Source organism: Macrobrachium nipponense, chromosome 7, assembly GCF_015104395.2.
Source record: "Macrobrachium nipponense isolate FS-2020 chromosome 7, ASM1510439v2, whole genome shotgun sequence".
In the NCBI taxonomy this organism is placed as follows: Eukaryota; Metazoa; Arthropoda; class Malacostraca; order Decapoda; family Palaemonidae; genus Macrobrachium; species Macrobrachium nipponense.
In genome coordinates, this window is record NC_061109.1 from 83,866,235 (window position 1) to 83,879,916 (window position 13,682).

The 13,682-nt window shown below is 36.8% G+C and overlaps 1 protein-coding gene and 2 non-coding genes across 3 annotated transcripts in view; 1 reads left to right on the forward strand and 2 right to left on the reverse strand.

Moving 5' to 3' along the window:
- LOC135216966 (E3 ubiquitin-protein ligase synoviolin-like) overlaps positions 1–13,682 on the reverse strand; it is a 313,218-nt gene that overhangs the window by 91,807 nt on the left and 207,729 nt on the right. The gene's annotated exons all lie outside the window — the stretch shown is intronic.
- On the reverse strand, positions 3,894–3,966 carry Trnav-cac (transfer RNA valine (anticodon CAC)). The gene has a single exon. It is a non-coding gene; the product is annotated as a tRNA-Val (tRNA).
- Positions 4,492–4,564, forward strand: Trnav-cac (transfer RNA valine (anticodon CAC)). The gene has a single exon. It is a non-coding gene; the product is annotated as a tRNA-Val (tRNA).

Sequence of the window (13,682 nt, forward strand, 5' to 3'; positions counted from 1 at the left end):
TCACAGATAACTGACAAGTATACTATTGATCGTAAGTCTAAGAAACGTTCTATGTAGAGGAATAAAACGTTGAAAGTAAAATCACACGAAGGAGCAGCAATAGACATCGATTATGGTAGTCATACCGGAGAAACGAAGGCTACTTTTGAATACACGACATTGACTGTTCAACGAATATTTTTCATTCAAGATCAGAGGTTATAGTAGATTCACATCAGGCGTGCATCTGATGTCTAGACCAGTCCTTTACGACGCTCCTGATTGGCTGTTGATAAGCCAATCACAGGGCTGGAAACTTTGTCTCTCTCGAGAGTTCACATGGGTAGGATCTATGTTCCACCTCTCCGGAGGGATACGTCTTTCAGGAGAGGTGAAAGATATATCCTGCTTGTGTGAACTCTCGAGAGAGACTGAGAGTTTCCAGCCCTGTGATTGGCTTATCAACGGCCAATCAGGAGCGTCGTAAGGGACTGGCCTAGACATCAAATGCACGGTTGATGTGAATCTACTATAGGAGTAATTAACTAGTTAACTGTCAATAGTTTCACGTTAAAAAAAATACACGCAGGCAATTATTGTACTACTCATTAGTAACCAATACTGTTACATGTCTACAGCATCAACTCAACAGTAGTTGATACCATTATTACTATACCAAACTTTCTCTAATTCTGTATTAATCTTTGCTGCCAAAGAGAATGATGCTAGTAATGACTGATTATGAAAATTTTTTTTTAACTTACGTTAAATCATTTACTGGTAATTGGCCTGTACCTGATATTACACAATTTATTCATAATTGTATGGAGAGAGAGAGAGAGAGAGAGAGAGCCCAGGGAGAGTAGACGAGATGAGAAGGAGAGAGGGACGAGAGAGAGAGAGAGAGAGAGAGAGAGAGAGAGAGACTGGTTGGTAATAATTAAGAAAGCATAAATATCAGTTTCACTTACATTAAATAATCAATTACCTACTGGTAATCAGGGTTGAAAAGCATGCAAAACTAATTGCCTTTACCAGAGAGAGAGAGAGAGAGAGAGAGAGACTGGTTGGTAATCATTGATTAAGAAAGAACATATATCAGTTTCACGTACACCAAATAGTTTACTGCCTACTGGAATGGTTGAAACGCATGCAAAAAAATTGCCTTTTTACCAGAGAGAGAGAGAGAGAGGCAGGCCCGTCAACGCCCTAGACAGCGGAGGAGGGCCCAACCCGGCAACGAAGACGGTAGGAGGAGGAGGTAGAAGAACCGAGGACCCACGACACGACCCGCCAAACGTTCATGAACAGAGAGAGAGAGAGGGAGAGTGAGGGGTGGGGTGGGGGGAGAGAGAGCTTTGCCGGCCCCGCAAGGCGAAGAAAGAGAAAGGCCGCAAAAAGGGAAGAAGAGAAAAAAACAAAGAAGGTCAGGTGGCAAAGGCCCCGTTGCTTTTGACAGGCCTTCACTCTCAGTCCCAACACTACCGTTCCCGCCAACAGCAATCCATAAGCAGCGTCCTTACGAGAGAGGCTGCGAATCGCGGGCGGCAACTCTCTCTCGGATTCACCGTTATTACTTTATTTATCTAGAAGTTGGACAGTTACATTGAACTTTCGTGCGCTCTAATCATTCTAAATAAAGAATATAAATCTGGATTATTAATGGAAATCAAACAAACATTCAGAAATATAAGAAATGTAACATCTCTTCGGGAAAGCTTGTGGAATTTGTATCATAATTACTAATTACAGATTAGATGTACTGTACTATCTCACTCCTGTGATTTTACCGTAAAATATATTCGTAAAGGCATCAAGTGATATTCAATTTACAAATGACTAACGTTGAAAAAATTAGAAGACATGTTTGCCTGGCCACAGTATATCCATTTGGGAATGATAGATTGAACTGTTCTTTCTAACTCCTACGGAACAATCTGGCATATTCCTTGGAGGTCTGGTTTGAATTTAACACTCGTCCTTTGTTAGTTTGTATGGTGTTTTTACGTTGCATGGAACCAGTGGTTATTCAGCAACGGGACCAACGGCTTTGCGTGACTTCCACTTTGAAGGCCACGCACGTTACCGGGTCTTTTAGCGGGAAAAACTAACAAGAAATAACCAGACTTTATACAGCGCTAAATGTCCTTAACGATGAAAAAAAAAAGTTGATACACAAAATCTCTCCTCCATACACGTCCGTCCGAAAAAGACAAGGCTGTGTAAAATCGAGAAACAAAATTAACGTATATATTTAGTTGGTTGGTTGGTTATGGGTCGAGGCAATGTTTGTGACAGTGATGCAGCTCAATGACAGCTATAAGCTCTCACTCAACTGAGAATTAGAAAATCATCTTGAAATTGCTGTATGACGCTAGATTTATTAGATGAATCACTGTATGATATTGCGATCAAGGTCTGAAGCTTTAGACCTTGATTGCGATCTTGATCTAGTACTACTTCCCGTCATTGCAAAGTCTTCCGTTGCCTCCTTAGCTGAAGATACTTATGTTAATAGGTCACAATTCTTATTACTAATCAAGCAAATACACTCCTACTATTCGTATTCTGGTCGTAGCTTCCTCGTTATTATAATTTTATCTATTTCGTTCTATTAGCAAACGTGGTTTATATTTCAATCATTTTAAATTGACCGTCTATAAACGAAGTATAGCCAAACGAAAACCTACGCTTTCCTCTAAATTTTAGCATCAATTCATTTACCTCTTAAAGTAGATCGTCGTTGGACGAGTGGTTTACATGCTCGCCGAACGATTCGATAGTCCAGAGTTCGATTCCACGCTCTGTCTCAGAGGAATTTGTTTCTGGCGATTAGAAATTAATTTCTCGATATAATATGGTACGGATCCCACAATAACCTGTAGGTCCACGTAAAGCAATATACGCCTTCGGGGCAGCTGTAACTAGGAGTTGTTAACCAGCTCAGCGGTCTGGTTGAACGAAAATTTACGTAGCTTTTTTTTTTTTTTTTTTAACCTTATTCAATTTTACTCATCCTGTTTAAATAATACGATGCATCTCTTTCTTGACTGAGAGTATCTTAACGTGGAAATAATAAAAAAAGTCTAGATTGCAAAAGAGCCAACTCTAACGCGTTCTGTAGGAATGTTTATGATAGAATATTGTTATGGCATGCGCCTATAATAAAATTCACTCAATGTCCTCGGTTCGATGTTGGGCGATAACGCGATTATACTTTAGCGATTATTATCATTCACGGAAGACGACTAATTCTTCCTGGAACTACTTACTATTTTTCACTTCGTATGCACAGATGGGCATTTACATAGATACCGGAGAGGGCATTCGTTATTACCAAATTCGTACTACAGATTTTAAAACCTAATGCTGCAGTTTATTTTTTGCTCGTAACTAAATTTGTTGGATCTGCCATTGGCGTAGGCCGGGGGTGGAGGGGGGCCCAATGGTCCCTTGGACATTACATAAACGCTTAATTACGATATATTTGTGAACCATTTTTTTTTTTTCAAAATTATCGATATTTTTCGGAAAAAAAAAGTCCAAACTTGTTTTTCGCGTTTGCATGTATTCATTCAACTCTTATAACAAACACACGCACTCACATATATATGTGTGTGTGTGTTTTTTTTGAGTATGTGTTTAACATATGTTGTAAGCAATTTTTCAAGATTATCGATATTTTTTCGGGTACAAAATCGTCAAATTTGTACCTGCCCTGCAATGTTTGTTTATGTGGCAGTGTTCACTATGCATATAGCTATATTTTCCCATTGGATTTTATCACTAATTACTTTGCCGACGTACGAACGTTAGCGCTTAAAATATGATGTAACATTATTACCACAGAATTGACCTTGACCAACTACTGTTTGTACTAGTTACGTACGTCTCACGAACCTCACAAAAACACCTGTTTCCGCCCGGGATCGAACCGGGGACCTTGCGCGTGTGAAGCGCACGTGATAACCACTACACTACGGAAACCTTCAATACAGGGGGTTCATATCAAAAGGATTCAGTCAGATATTTTCTAGAATTCTAGAAAGTAAACAAGTTATAGATAAAACAAACGATAAAAAAGTCTGAATATCTTAGTGTACGTTGCCCTGACACAGCAAGAGAATTGTAGAATTGTCACGACTCTGACGCTGGCTACGCTTACAGATTCTACGTTCTGGTTCCTGGTTCCTAAGCCCTCACTCCACAAACACAGTTGCGGGCACATTACACTGTTTACGAGGTGTAAAGCTTTATTCCCTTAATTGTTTACTTTACTTATTGTATAGTTTAACTTTACTTTATGTTACTTCAAAATTTTTATTTTAATTCATGTCTATTATCCCTTTTTTAAGCAGATTTCACTAACCTCTCTCTTCTTCTACAGCTTCCGGTTGAAGAATGTGAACTTAAAATGTCAATGTTTCAATGGAATATTATACTGAACTTTCTTGGCGTCATGTAAAATAAGATATATATACTGTATGAAATAGATCCTCCCTTACATCAATGGTTTCCGTAGTGTAGTGGTTATCACGTGCGCTTCACACGCGCAAGGTCCCCGGTTCGATCCCGGGCGGAAACAGGTGCTTTTAATGACTTTGAAGATAAATTGTAAGTTTGTGGGAGGAGACAGGTGTTTTCAAACAAATTCAAAGAAATATAAATGTGGAAAGGGAAGAAGCAGGTATTTAAAAATAACTTTAAAGATGAAATGGTGTGTTTAAATAACTTTGAAGAAGAAATACAAGTGCATGGGAGGAAACAGGTGTTTTCAAATATCTTTAGAGATGAAATACAAGTGCGTGGGAGGAAACAGGTGTTTTCAAACAAATTTAAAGATGAAATATAAGTGTGTGGGCATCGTAAAAAATGTAAGATAACGCCATACGATCGTAATATCCTTTAGTTAACTAATTCTACCTCTCAGTATGCACGTGTATTTGAAGCATAACATCTATAAGTACATCATCTGATAATGAAATAAGACAATTAGAATTCTGGCAAGAAATTAAAATATCCTGATTCTGTAGTAGACAATTCTTTGAGAGGGGCATATATATATGTGTGTGTGTGTGTGTGTGTGATAACAGCAAATAACTTGTAATACCATATAATATAATAGCATTCAAGAGAAATAAAACAATGAAACAAGAATGACGCACTACTAAAGGACGATTAATTCAAATATCTTGTAAATCTTGTCACAACTATGATACTGATCAAATTAGAAAATCATTGGAAAAATTAAACGGAATGGAATATATATATATATATATAATATATATATATATATATATATATATATATATATATATACACACACACATATATATATTATATATATATATATATATATATATATATATAAAAGATCTGCACAGCTGAGCATTTAACATTTCTTACAGCAAAGGGCTCACTGTTGAAGAGTGAATACGACAATCACTGCGCTTGACAAAAATAGCAGAGTTCGAGGTCATGAGTGAAAGCCAATCTTTCTCTTTTTTGAATAATCTCATTTCATTGAGAATACTCAGTGAAATGTTGCAGACACTCCAAGTTGAGATTCACCTTGTTCACCAACATGTCGTATTTGTAGTTAATTTTTATCATACGGATACTGTTTTCAAAGTTTATCTCAGTTGTCAGGGTACTGTGTAAAAACTGGAGAAAAGAAAGGGTTGGGAATTTGCTTCTAAGTGTAATTGTTTTAAACTTTTTGATACATTTGTAGATTGAATTGGACGAGTGTGTTTAGGAGAAGAAACCAAAAAATCACCGATATGGTAAAACGAGTTATAACCCGCAAGCTGGCTGCCTTAGAAAACGCCAGCTATATCGTCCTTCAGAAAATCACTCTTGTTGATAAACTGTCACTTGTAAATCAGCGTTTACAACGAAGTCACCGATATGTGACAGTTTTCTGCTTTCTCGACAAACGCCTTCCCCTTCACAATCAACATGCTAATGAAGTCCTCCTTACTTTATTACATTTCCCCCCGTTAACTATACTCTGTTTTTTTCCATCTGTCCATCAGCCTGTGATGTTTACGTATGGTAACACTGCGTCCCAGGCTTTAGATAGTTACGCTATGTGTAAGTTTTAGGTAAATAAAAGGATATCTGGGTGTACATTTGCAACTGAAAAATGTTTTAAGAATTTACTGTTTGCGAATTACACCGTTAATATTCGAAATAGGAAATTGTTATTATTGTTGAATGTAAGCTGAATGTAACTATCTAAAGCCCAGGACGCAGTGTTACCATACGCAAACACCACAGGCGGGTGAACAGATGGAAAAAAAACCGAGCATAGTCGAGGGTTTAGACCTAAAGATCCTTAGACCTGCACCCTTTTAAACTTTGACCCATTTTATTCCACACATTCCCGATGAGGTAATGACGAAACACCCTGGTTAATGCAAAAGTATCCAGACCTCAATTTCCTGCCCTTGCAAGTTGCTTTTCTTTAAACGACATTACTGAACTCGAAGAACTCTCCATGTTGCATATTCAGTTTCCTAAGTGAAGTCAAGATCGAACCATGTCTGGAAGATCATTCTTTCCAGCAAGGATAGTTGGGTTCCATCAGTAAATATATACTTGATTGAAACTAGGAGAAGAACTGTCCAGAGTTAAGAGCATGGTTCCAGTCTAGCATGTGCCACTGAAAATCAACAAGAAGCACAATTATTTAGTGACCGAGTTCTTTCGCAAACGGTATGAAATTGTCAACTTAGAACGGACTTAGTGTTTTCTGATGGACAGAACTGCTCACATGACACGAAATAAGAACTATCTGCGAAACTTTTCGTGGAGTTGCCTGCCATTTGCGCTGTTAGAACTGAAATGGACAACTAGAAGCCTACGAGAACATGCATTTCATCGGATGGTTCCTATAAGCTGAAGAGAAAAGAGACCCGGCGAAAATAGGCGACCTAAGCATTTAATTGTTTGTATGATGTTTTTACGTTGCATGGAACCACCAATGGTTATTCAGCAACGGGACCAACGGCTTTACGTGACTTCCGAACCATGCCGAGAATGAACTTTTAATACCAGAAATACACATCTCTGACCCGTCAGTGGAATGCTAGTGAACTGAAAACTCGCGGCCACCGAGGTGGCAGGCCAAGACCTAACCGAGACGCCACAGAGGAGCGTTTAAGCGATTAATTAGTTTGATTTATTTCCTGACGTTAGAGCACATTGCAGCACTTTCCTTCATATTTTTTTCTATAGAATCAATCCGTAATCAGATATAGCCTTGTCCCACACATCTACACCTACATGGTATGTTTTGTAATCATTTTAATATTCTTAAACCATAGCTGTTCTTTCCTTATATCCTAGAAAAAAAAAAAAAACTTCGGGCAAGATCACATCCAAGAGGGAAGACTTCCGTGGTTGTACAGCCAGTTACAAAAGCGATGTCGCCCAGCCAGGCCTGGCTCGGAGAGATCATGCCCTTCTTGCCCTGAAAATGGCCCACGTTCAACCAACCGATGCATAGTTACAGTAGTTTGAATGGGAGGAGGAGCGAAATTACGGTAATCAGCCAAAGGAATGCATTAATGAATGGAATATATATGGACAAAGAGAGAGAGAGAGAGAGAGAGAGAGAGAGAGAGAGAGAGAGAGAGGAGAGAGAAGAGAGAGAGAGAGAGAGAGAGAGAGAGAGAAGAAGGGGGGCGGGTGGTGAGATGTAGTAGAGTACGAGGAACGGTAACGAAAGAAATGCATACAGTGTGAGGAGCGAGAGAGAGATCTTATTTCTGTTTAGTTAGTCTGATAGGTATATTTGAGACCTTCTGTTTTAAGAATATGTTATCTTATATTTCTTGAAAAATAATTAATATGAAATCTTATCACATCGTATTGTTTTAAATCGTTATCCTATTTTCTATATAAAAAGCCTTAAATATTGTTGGAACTGACTATTCATATTAATATTATTCAGACAGAAATATTATTTTTCATTATCCTAAACCAGCTTTATTTCGCTTTCTCTCTCTCGCTCTCTCTCCTCGTCTCTCTCTCTCTCCTCTCTCTCATCTCTCTCCGTCTGTTGTTCTGCCCTCCGTCTTATATCATCTGGATCTACTATTTAAATAATGGCAAACGTTTGATATGTTATTTGGATGTGGCCAAAGATCACAAAACCGTAAATGGCTACTCAACCAACTTGTGCTTGGCTGCATCTATTTTTGCCCTAGATTGACTGGACTATAATTACCCGTATTACCAATAATATGCGAATCTGGTCACAAAGATGTTACACACCAGGTTTTGTAGCCGTACGTTGTATGATTCATCAATTTTGCAAAGGTAATATTTTATTAATTTATGCTAAGAACACAAGATTTGTATTTGTGACATAACTTAATTGAGTTACCAGTATTTGAATGTGATGGGTCACTTGGCTCCGTCTCTCGCAACCATCAAGGCTACTTAATATTAAGTATTTTAATCTGCTATATTTCTTATATTATATTATTCATTCATATTCTTTCTGAAACTCTCGGGGAAAATGAATTGTGTGAAATAAAATGCAGTGAATGTGTGCATCGGTGACTTAATATAATGATGGTGGCGTATGAATTATGTATCTATTAACGTATTATCTAGTGTCTCAAATTATTCGGTGACAGTCTTTAGACCTGGACAGATCGGTCACGTCTTAGCTAACCTGGCCCCCCCCCCCCCCCCCCCCCCCCCCCCCCCCCCCCCCCCCCCCCCCCCCCCCACCCCCCACCTCCCAAAACCCCACCCCGGCTCACGCTTGCTCACTTACTCCGCCTCTCCGCCTTCATTTGTCGCCTCATCAGCTGATGTCAGGCACACCTTGTGGGTGTTCCCCCTCCAAGCTATTCAAGAAACCCATTACTTTCGATATCTCCTGTTCATTCTTTCTTTTACATATCCATGTTTTTAATTTTGGTAATGAAATAATTGGAAAATATAATGGCGTATGAAATACTGTCATCCGAGTATTACTTTACCTTCCAAAAAACATCCACCAGAACGATCTCATAATAACTTTAAGACCTTGAAACCCCCAACATGAGGATGTGCGGGGGCAGAAGAAAATAACAAGGTGGGGGTTAAAGGTGATGGGGGAAAGGTGACATTGGGTGACCTTAATGTAAGGCTTGACGGGGTTCGCGTATCAACATTTATAAGGTGGTGATCGTAATACCTTCACCGATAATAGTTAATATCAATGATTCTAACTCACCATGACGACTGGCACATAGCGTTATATGGTTACTGAGATCATCTTTGTATATATTAACCATCCCAGTGAGTCAGGCTTGACTCCCACAGGGCTGGCCCGAAAAATTTCGGGAGAAAAATTATATATATATATATATATATATATATATATATATATATATATCTATATATTATATATATATTATAATATAAAAAAATAGAACAAAAAATATCTGAATTTTATTTTATTTATAATACCTACTTTTCATAAAAACGTTAAAATCCTAAAAACAGAGAAACTCAGAATATAAATCTCGTTAAAATTACTTCATTTTTATTGCCATTTTGATTTGATGATTCCCATTGAGAAATTATTCGTTTTATTTGTTTCAATTAATTATTTTCCGATTCATCATTCCAAATTTCCTGCCATTTTTTAACCATAAAACTTCTTAAGTATAGTTACATAATTCTTGTCAGGAAGTTTAATGACGAGGTTTGGTAAATGTATGGCCGATTTAGCAGCGGCATCTGCTGTCTCATTACAGACAACTCAACATGGGCCGGAATCCAGCATATTTCAATATTTACCCCGCGAGAATATAGTTGGTCGAGGAGCTCTTTAATTTGTAATATCAGTTGATTTCTGTGCGTAACCTTTGAGGGCTTCTATGAAACTTCTTGAATCGGAAAAAATAACAAATTTGAGATCCACCTTATCCTCAGTTGTTTTAACCGTGTCAATTGTCAATAAAATCGCTGATAGTTCAGAAGTAAAATACTGATGCTTCACTAAGTAATGAGAGCCGACTTGTTTTGTCTGAGGATACTGCAGCACAGCCAATCTCCATGAGACTTAGAGCAATCCATTATATAATTATATATACATATCCATAATCATATATATATACCTATATATATATATATTATATATGTAACACCTCTTAGATGTATAATCCATATACCCTATATAGTAATATACTTAACTTATATATAGATATATATACTATATTAATGTATATAGATATAGTATATATGGATATATATATAGTATAGCGGGGTCCATTCCTCTGAATATGTTCCAAGGTATAGTTATATCTTTTTGATAAATAAAAAAGATGAGAGCATATTCTTGTTTTCTTTATGATCCAAGGAGGAGGAAAAAAGATGGTTGAATAAGATTAATTCTGGTGTTTGTTGATTGTAATAGCCTATTCGCTCTAATTGGGAATGGTGGTTTATGATTGTTTATAAATACATCGCCTTAATCAAAGAGTTTCTTTGTTGGAGAATTGGTGGATAGGAGCTTCAATGCACTTCGCATTTTTACGAAGTCTCGATGTAAGGACAAAGGTGGCTCCCCACTTTCACATAAGACTGAGATATTAGGGGAAGATCTAAATGCTCCACTACAAAGACTAAGGATTCGAGTATATATTTGATCTAAAGACTTTAAGGTAGCTTTAGATCCTGATCCATATATTGGGCTACCGTAATCTATTCTAGATAAAACTAATGCTTTATAGATCATCAGTAGAGTTGATCTCTTTGCTCCCCGTATTGTATGAGACAACTTCATCATTAGGTTGAGAGCATTATTAAATTTAAATTGATATATGATATGTGCGCTTTCCAATTGAGGTAGGTATCGAATATTAGTCCCAAAAATTTTACCTTATCCTGGAATTGGTTTTGAGCGTCGCCCAATGTGAATTGTATATCCTGGTTTTGCTTCCATCTGCTATTCTTGTAGAACATTATTGCTGGACTTTTTTCAGCTGAAAGTCTGAAACCAACAGAAGCAGTCCAAACTTGTATTTTACGAGTAGCGTTATTCAGAATTCTTTATAAGTGACGAAGATTATTTAACGAGTACTATATTGCAAAGTCGTCCACATACAGACTACTTTTCACTTCCTGTGGCATTTGAGCAACTATGCCATGACCTCCTAATGCAAAAATAGTTCCACTTAAGGCACTACCCTGGGGTACTCCACAATCAAGGTTGAAAGATTCTGAATAAATATTGTCTATGCGAGTTAGCAATGTTCTTCCACTAACAAAATTTCTAATAAAAATAGGAAGGTGTCCTCGAAAACTGTTGTGATATAAGGATTTTAGTATTGAATGCCTCCAAATAGTATCTTATGCCTTCTGAACGTCAAAAAATATGGCTACTGTGATTTGCTTTCGTTCAAAACCTCTACGGATATAATTTTCCAAGTGTGATAGAGAGTCCAAGGTGGATCATTCTGTTTGAGAGCCAAATTTTGAAGCTGATGAAATGTTGTCACTACGTAAATGCCGGTTAAATCTCTAATTTGCCATTTTTTCCAGTAATTTCCATGCCTTTGGAAATAGATGTTGTGTGCAAAGATGATTATAAAAATCTAATAGATAGGCCTGAGCCAAAGGGGCTAGATTTTTTATCATATCAAAATTTATATTATCTTTACCAGGGGCTGTTGAACTACAATTTGATAATGCAAATTTCATTTCCTCTGTAGTAAATCTTTTATTGTAGAAGATATCTTCCACTGTATCAAAATTCAATAGAATTGCTTCATCTTTTCTTTTAATGGATCGAAAGTGGGCAACCAAATTATTTATTCTGCTTATCTTTTCAATACTGCGTCCAATAACATTTGAGATTGCCTGTGTATCATGAATTAGCGAGCCATTATGCACTAATACATGTCTGGCAGGTCTGCTATACGAGCCATTAATTTCTCTAAATTTCTGCCACACTTGTTGCACTGAAGTAGTTCTGATAGACTGGATACATATTTTTGCCACGAATTTATTTTCCATTTTATTGGTTCATCTCTGAATTTAGCAGACATCTTATTAAGATATTGTTTCATAATACTGATTTCTATGGCTATATCAATGAATTTGTTTATGGTATTTCCCACCATTAGGGGACCAGTACTAAAATTTTTAAATCTTTTTTCTAAGGTTTCTAATTTTCATCTAATTGCTTGCTTTTCATTCATTAATTGGGTTAAAGACTCTAACCACCAAGGAACCGAGTGTCTCATTGGTCGGGCATCCGTCAGGGCATAGATTTGGCAGCTGCTTTTGTAATGAAGTTTTCGAGGAAATCATTTGTTTCATCCTGATCTTGTGAATAATGGATGGGAGGCATTTGACCCGTATAAAATTGAAACTTATCCCAGTCAGCTTTATTTGTATTATAACGTTGAATACGAGTAGTTGGTGTATGTCCCAATATGGTTATCAAAATAGGGAAATGGTCACTGCCATATAGGTCTTCTAGGACGTTTCATTCAAACCTATCAATTATATTGTTGGAACAGAGTTACATCTATTGATGAATATGTTCCATGAGTTTTTGAATAGCAAGTGCTCATATCTCCCTCGTTTAATATACAGAGGTTATGATCATTTATTATTTGTTCAATCTTGGAACCATTTGTACCAACACTAACACAGTTCGTGTCCCAAAGGGGATTGCGGGCGTTGAAGTCTCCCAGTTAATATGAAATCCTCTTGCATATCTGGCAAATCTTTGGGTAAATTTTACAGATCATAGTTGTAAGAAGGTTGATTATACATATTGTAAATATTAAAGGTGTTATCATTCAGATGTAATTCAAATCCAGATAATTGAAACTCTAAAGTTTTAATTATCATGGCATCGTAAGTTACTTTGTTATGAATATATATCGCATTTCCTAATGAATCAGAGTTAGGTTTCTGTTTAACTGCGCTACATTACTTTTTTATTAGGTTTCGATTCTTTGAATATCACTTCCTGATGTTTACTTTGATTATGATTTGCTTTATTATCATTTGGATTATGGTTAGGTTTTTCTATAAAATTTTCAAGAGGAACAGTGCCTGTTGCACGCTTCTTTATAAGATGATCAACACACATACAACCAGTATTGTGTTTCTAGTTTACCATATTGGTTTTCATTCTTTTTTTTTTTTTGACAAAGTTATCGATTACATTATTAATTTTGAGTATATTCATGTTCTTAATATCATTAATTTCAGACAAGAAGCATCATTGCACTTGCAAGAGATTTTGTGGGCAGTTTTATTCTCGGATGTTTTGTGAAAAATCATTGATTTCCCAGTTATGCCTACAACTAGAGAAAGATTTATTTCTTCAAGGGGTGCATTGGTAATTGGATTTTCTTCAATTACTTGCTTATCAGAAGGATTCTTATGGGCCTCGACCTTTACCACATGTTTAATGGCTTCACTAATTATTATATTGAGTTCAGATTCAGTGACTTGGGGTTGAGGCAATGTATCTGTTTCTTCAACAAGTCGATTTGGTACTTCAACCAACAAATCTTCCTCCATAATAACATTAGAAGAAACCTCTTCAGGTTCACCCAAACATCCTTCTTTATTAGATTTTTAAAATTTTATTTCGAAAGGGTTGCATTTTCAAAGACCCGTTTTTATTCTCTCAGGGTTAGATTTTGGGGGTTCAAGATCAACCATATCCA